Raw genomic sequence first — 7,577 nt, 5'->3', positions numbered from 1 at the left:
GTACTGTAAGATTAAGTGATACGAAGATATCTCCACTGGCAACTCACAGCCAGGGAGCTTGTTTGATGTCAGAGGAGTCTGTCCAATTAGACAACTGCAACACTCATGGTTTCTATGGGATATTTCGACAATGGAGCTTCAAGGCTCCAGCTGATCAGGAGTTTTGGAAGAGTATGTCCCCACAGCTGGACGACAACTCGATTTGGAAAGAGGTGTGGGTGAGTTTTAAATGTGCAGAGTGGATTGAACTGGATTTCAAAGTGGTTCATAACCGGATTTTTACCATGATTGCTGTATGTAAGATTTGGCGAGTGGAGGTGCCAAATTGCTCAGTGTGTGGGCCACGGGATGTGACTGTCACATTTACTGGTGATATGTCCTCAATTAAGTGATTCTGATGCTATGATCGACAGTTGTGCGAGGTTTCCTTGCTGGGTGGGGTATGAAGAATGGGAATGGGAATGGGAATCCCATGCATTAAATTTTGAGATGGAGAGTGCAGGAGGGTCTGCCCGAGTCTAGCAATGCGGTGATAAATTTAATGTTCAGTTTGGCTAGATTAGTGATTGTGCAAAGTAGGATGTCTTTTTTGATAAGGGGAGAAGAATAACCCTCAAAGAGTATTTTAAATACATGCTAAAACATCATTACAAGACTCTGTGGTTGTTCTGTTCCGAAAGCAATTTTAAGTAATAGATAACGATCAGCTTTTAATGTAAAATAGATTGGCAAATGTCACAGGAGACACAGTAAACTTCAGGTTTTATCGTTAATAAATGGTGAAGGAATGTTTGTGCGGCGAGACGGAATGCATTTGGATGATGCAAAGTGATGATGAAGATTTGTAAATGAATTTAATGTAGAATGAATCTAAATTGAACAAAATAAGCCGATAGACTACTGATCCATTGTTCACCATGCGTGGTTTTGAGTTATATCCGCATTGTTACTGTGTTGAACATGTTATGAGGCTTTACATACTGAGGGTAGTTCATCAAACTTTTTATTGCCTGTGGGCAATTTATAAACTGTAAAGTTTGGAGGGAAGTTCAAATGGATCAGCACATGGAAAAATAATTTTAATAAAAGTATCTGCAATATTTGGCTCATCAAGCTGTAAGGTTAAGCCTGTGTCACCCTCTCCACAGATGGTCATAGAAACATAGAAACATAGAAAATGTGCAGGAGCAGGCCACTCGGCCCTTCGAGCCTGCACCACCATTAAATATGATCATGGCTGATCATGCAACTTCAATACCTCTTTGCTGCATTCTCTCCATACCTCCTGATCCCTTTAGCCGAAAGGGCCATATCTAACTCCCTTATGAATATATCCAACCAACTGGCATCAACAACTTTCTGCGGTCGAGAATTCCAAAGGTTAACCACTCTCTGAGTGAAGAAGTTTCTCCTCATCTCAGTCATAAATGGCTTACCCCTTATTCTTAGACAGTGACCCCTGGACCTCCAGAGTGTTTCCAGAATGTTCTAAATAATTCTATTCTCAGCTTCTGCGGTATTTTGCTTTGTGTTTTATGAAGTTGCTCCTTGTGTAACGAAAAGCGCAGAAAATGAAGTGAAAATTGAAAAGAAAGTGGCCTTGACAGTGTGAGTCTTGGTATTGAGAAATAGAACTGTCGGCCCTTGGTCCGGATATCCGGGTTCGATTCCCGGCCAATGCACTGTTGCAAGTCTCATTAAATGATTTCAGTAAACATATTAAATTGAAGAAGTGACACAAACCGCAGAGCAAAGAAAGACAATGTTAAGACTGTATCAAACGTTCCATCGATTTGATTTCCAGAGAATAAAAATGAGCGAAGTAAGGTAACTCAATCCCCTCACACCCGTGGCACCAACCTCAGGGAAACTGCTCGGAGCTTCCACAAGGAGAGCAAGGGTGGGACCCGAGCGAGAAAAGAGAAGGATTAGGTGTCAGGATTCGGTTAAAGGTGGGTAGAGCCTGAAGCTGCGGTATAATTTTATATTGTGATGTGGGTTTGAAGGGCGGTTGAGTGTCAGAGATTTCAAGAGGGCAGGATAGAATGACTGAATGAGGAGCCGGCGAGGTGGAAGAGCAGGGAATGGGGCAGGAACCGGGACCTCACACAGTTATATCAGTAAAAGCCCAAAGCGAGAATCAGACCCCGAGACCCAGCAGCAGCGGTTAACTGTACCACGCAGATAACAGAGCTGAAACAGATACAATCACAGTGTGTGAATATTTAAGGGTCAGTAGCTTGACCAAGAACACAGCAGCACCGTGCACGAATGGACAATAATTTCATTGATGGTATTCTCAGCTTCGATTCCCTGCCACGGTTGTTCTACACACTGTGAATAAAATATCCAACAGTGAAATGAATCGTCGGTTTATTTATCGTGAAATTCAATGAATACCAAACCTCGCTAGTTGTCATTACCCGCAAGTGACGCTATCATTCCAAAGAATGCTCGTTGTTAAAATATATACGTTCCATCCTTTTTGTGCATTTGCTGCACCGTGCAAACTACCGCCACACCTCCAACCTCCCTTTTCTCTCCAAAGCCCTTGAAAGTGTTGTCGGCTCCCAAATCCCGGCCCATCTTTCCTGGAACTCAAAGGTTAAATCCGTCCAATCAGGTTTGCGCCCCTGCCATAGTCCCGAAAAGACTCTTGCAACAGTGACACATAACGTCCTATGTGACTGTGACAAAAGGATAATTGTTCCGCGCCATCCTTCTCAACTTAGCTGCAGGAGTTGCTGTGTTGAACACCACATCCTCTTCCAACGCGTCTCCACCACCTTCCAGCTGGATGTGACTGCAATCCCCTCGTTCGATTTTCATCTAACGTGTAGTAGCAACAGAATCGCGTGCAATAGCTTTTCAGCCCGCTGTGGCACTATTAACTCTGGTGTCCCCCAAGGAGAAATCTTTTCCCCCCTCCTATATCATCAACCTGCTGCACCCTGGCGACATCATCCGGAAACACAGCGTCAGATTCCACATGTACACTGGTGACACCCAGATTTACATCACCACCAGCGCTCTCCACTCTCCACTGTCTCCAAATGATCAGATGTCCCACATCCAGTGCTGGATGAGCTAACATTTTGTCCAACTAGATATTGTGAATATTGAAGCCATTGTTTTCAGTCCATGCAACAAGCTCTGTTTCCTAGCCATCCAGTCCGGTTCTCTACCTGCCAACTTTTTGAGGCTGAAACAGACGGTTAGCAACTTTGGTGTCACATTTGACACCAAGATGAGCCTCCCACTACACATCTACTCTATCACTAAGATCACCTATTTCCACTTCCATCTGACTGCACCGCTGCCTCGGTTCAGCTGCAGCTGACACCCTCAAGCATACCTTTATTACCTCGAGACTTGACTGTTCCAATGCGATACCTATCGGCTGCACACGTTCTATCCTCCTTAAATTTGAGGTCATCCAAAACTCTGCCACCCGTTTCCTAACTAGTACCAATTCGCGATCACCCATCACCCCTGTGCTTGCTGACCAACATTGACTCGTGGTTAAGTAATATCTCTATTTTAAAATTCAAATAATGGTTCCAAATCCCCCCCGTGGCCTCGCCCCTCCCTATCTCTATAATCTTCTCCAGCCCCACAACCCTGCAAGATATCTGCGCTTCTCTAATTTTGGTCTCTTGAATATCCCGGAGTTTAATCGCTCCACCATTGGTTTATTATTTGTTGCTGAAATTCGCAGACAACAGAAACAACATTAATTCAACACACGCCCGCTGAGAATAGGGTCCGGGAGCTACTCCTTACCCGACAAGCACTTTAACCAATTAAGCCATTGAACCAATTCAAAATCAAATCTCACAGCCTCTCACAAATATCTAGCAGCTACCCATCACTCTCTGTTGCAGATTTAGACCGTCAGCTACACTTGTCTATTTGCCTGTGAATCCTAATGCTGCATTTATCTTCCAAACTGGGGCTATATTCATTTTAATTAGTTTACTTGTCCTATTCGTGCTGACATGGACGGTGAAGGACCAACCTGCTCAATGAAGCAAGAAAATATCTATTATAAAAATGGACACTGATAACATAAGTGGACCAGTTCACCCTCCGTCAGTAAGTGGTCATGGCCCAAAGGATGTGGAGACTGGGTTAGGTATAAATCGTGTTGTTATCACATGATGGCAGTTTCGAGATCTACTATAGGGCATTTTACACACTGGGTAAGGATGTCTCCTGCGCGGGAGAGATCTCTTGTACATCCGACAGTTTCAGAAATTCTCTGACCTAATGTAATGCTAATACAACAACTGGTTTCTCCAACAGAAGCAGACAATTCATTTACAACATTGATGATCTGTGCAAACGGGCTGGATTTTCAGTATAATGTTGCCAGGACGCCAAGGTTGGAAGGAGCAGGTGCTGTAATACTGCGCTGCGGCCAGAGGATGGTGCAGCAGTATCAGGTGTTGCAGTACTGTATTTCACCCAGAGGAGGGAGAAGCTGTATCAGGTGGTGCAATACTGGACAGCGGCCAAAGGATGGATCATCTGTCGCAGATGGTGCAGTACTGCACAGAATCATAAAATCAGAGAAGTTTACGTCAAAAAGGAGGCTATTTCAGCACATAGTTTCCATACTGGCCGACCAAGAGCTTTTTCACCTAATGCCACCTTCCAACTCTGGTCCCTCGCCCTGTACGTTATGGCACTTCAAGTGCACATCCAAGTGTTTTTAAAATGTGGTGATGCTTTCTGCCTCTCGCATTCTTTCAGGTTGTGCTTTCCAGATGCTACCACCCTATGGCTGAAGAAATTTCCCCTCATATCTCCTGTAAATCTCCCCCCAGTTACTTTACTCGATGCTCCCTACTGGATCACCGTTCTGTCAAGGGAAATAGGTCATTCCAATCCTCTCTATAGGTCATTCCAATCCTCTCGATACAGGCCCTTCATAATTTTATATACCTCAATTAGGTCTCCCCTGAGTCTACCCTGTTACAAAGGAAACAGACCCAGCATCTCCAACCTTTGCTCATGGCCAAAATTCTCCAGTACTGGAAATATTCTTCTCAATCTCCTCTGCACCCTTTCCAGTGCAATCACATCCTTCCTCTACTGTGGTGACCAGAACTGCAGACAGTATTGCAGCTGCGGCCTAAACAGAGTTTTATATATTCGAGCATAACGTCCTTGCTCTTGTGTTCTATGCCTCGACTAACAAAGGCAAATATTTCATTGACCTTCTGAAGTACCTTGTCTTCCTGGCCTGTTATCTTCAGGGAGCCAGAGGAGGGAGCAGCTGCACAAGGTGTTGCAATACTGCACAGCGGCCAGTGGAGGGAGCACCAGTACCCAACACTCGCCGATCCTGCAGAACATACGTGGTGGGAGGAGCGATTTTAACCCTACCCGCAGGGTGTCCAAATCGATATCTTGGACAGTTTATAATGTAGGCATCGTAACATGGCATTACAGAGATATACAAGATGGTAACTTTTGTGCAATACTAGTTGAACTTACATTGTGGGAGAAAGACCAAGGTGGAGCATGCTCAAAATTAATAGTGAACTCGTGAGGACTGACATCAGGAGAATGATCAGCACTTACAGTTGATTGTAGGCAGAGTGGTGATGGTGAAATCCTGGACATGATTTAGGAAATAACTTGATTGAGCAATGAGGTTAAACCTGCGGTTGTTCAGGAGAGCTCAATTACATTGGGAAGAATGGGCTTCCTCACGAGTAAGGATCATGGGATCAGGACGGGAAGGTGTGAGCAAGGTGTCTGCCCTCCCCAATTGCATCATATGTATATGAATGACTGTCTGCAAACTGAATAAGACTGTGACGCCAAACACCCTGATCAATATTCATCCCTCAATCAACATAACAAAGGACAGATTACGTGGTCATTGAATACTGCTGTGTGTGGGAGCTTGTTGTGCGCAAATTGGCTGCCGCGTTTCCTACAATACAACAGTGACTACACATCTAAAATGCAGCATTGGCTGTAATGCGCTTTCGGACATCGGGGAGTCGTGAACTGCGCAAAAACGTGCAAGTGCTGCATGTGCCTCAGTAAGATGAAAGTGTACTGCGTTAAAGATCGAATTCATATTCCAACCAAACTCGCTGACACAAATTGTATGTTATTGAGGAGCCATTACTGGGGATTATTTGCACTGACCGTCTTCCCACAGCGCTTCAGATTCACGCAGTTTTACTTGGGAACTTCATCATCTTTTCACACCATTTCCTCACCTGCAGGGTTACGGACCGAGAGCTGCTAATTGGGATTAGACTGGATGACCTTTGTTGCACGGAGCAGATATAATGGTAAGCACTGCAGGGAATAGAATACGACCAGGATGATCTCCTGGACTAGTTTCGATGGCCTGGATGGGTTGGAGAGGAATTTTCCCAGATGTTTTCTCCCTAAATTGGCTTGGGTATTTATCTGTTATTTACCTCTCCCCGGAGCTCACGTGGCTTCGGTTGGGGTGGAGTGTAGATGTTTTTAGCATAAGGGGTGTCGGAGTTGTGTGCGGCGGATTGGTTTGGCTGGGTGCTCTTTTTCCTTCTGTCATTATTTATGGGTTGGTATGTAACTTTTAAGTCTGCTGACGAAAGGCCGAGTGGCTCTTTCTCGGCCGGTGTGGACACGATGGGCCGGAATGGCCTCCTTCTGCGCTGTAAATTTCTATGTTTCTCAGAAGCAAAGGCCGTTAATTGTCATAAATGGATGGGAAAGGAGCGCTTTCTCTGCGCTTTCTCGCATTTTCCAGCCAATAAACGGGAAGCGAGAATCCTACCTCTGAACCAATGCTGGAACCAAGCCCACTCAAGATGTACCCATAATCAAACCATGTGTTGGCCATTCGTGATAAACAAAGCGATTGAGACCGAGACTGCCCTGACTGCCTTTTCTACCTGTCTGCTGAAGTGCCACACAGTGCCGCTCGGGCAGTTATTGAGCACTGTGGACAGTAATGTATTGAAGCACCAGGTGCCCATCGAGTGCAGCAGCAGAGTTGGTCGATTAGTTTGATGTGAGGCTTCAGATTTGGACAGTTTATCAGCAACGGCACTGAGTAGACATCGAGGCAGCATGTGAGGGAACAGCCTCCCCGGAAGTGAACTTTGGAATCTGCGACTGTGGCCAGTGTTGTTTGGATCAGAGGGGTTTACTGTCAGTTCATAGACCCAAGCAATATCGGCCCTATCATGTCTGCCTCACGTCCTCACATTAGGGGCCGGGGCCGGGCAGATGTTCCCCTCTCTCACCCGGGTTCACTGATGTTGCAACTCCCCTGATCACCAACTTCCCCAGTCGGTAAATGTAAACAAGAAAACCCGGACAGTGCAGGAGTGGACGGAGAGACTGTAATTACTGATCAAATCTCATCCCAAGCACACAGGTGTACCGATCGATAAAGATCAAAGCAGTTCCGGAGTAGAGCCAGACAAGTGCTACACAGACCAAGGGAGGGCGGAAACAATCAGATTCAGACAACCAGAATGTTCCCAGACAGACTCAGACTTTGACAAACTGACCCAGACCCTGCCTACACAGAAACAGGCAGTTCCTACACAGAC

This window comes from Pristiophorus japonicus, chromosome 32 (genome assembly GCF_044704955.1).
Source record: "Pristiophorus japonicus isolate sPriJap1 chromosome 32, sPriJap1.hap1, whole genome shotgun sequence".
In the NCBI taxonomy this organism is placed as follows: Eukaryota; Metazoa; Chordata; class Chondrichthyes; family Pristiophoridae; genus Pristiophorus; species Pristiophorus japonicus.
Note: the sequence above shows the minus strand (reverse complement) of the source record.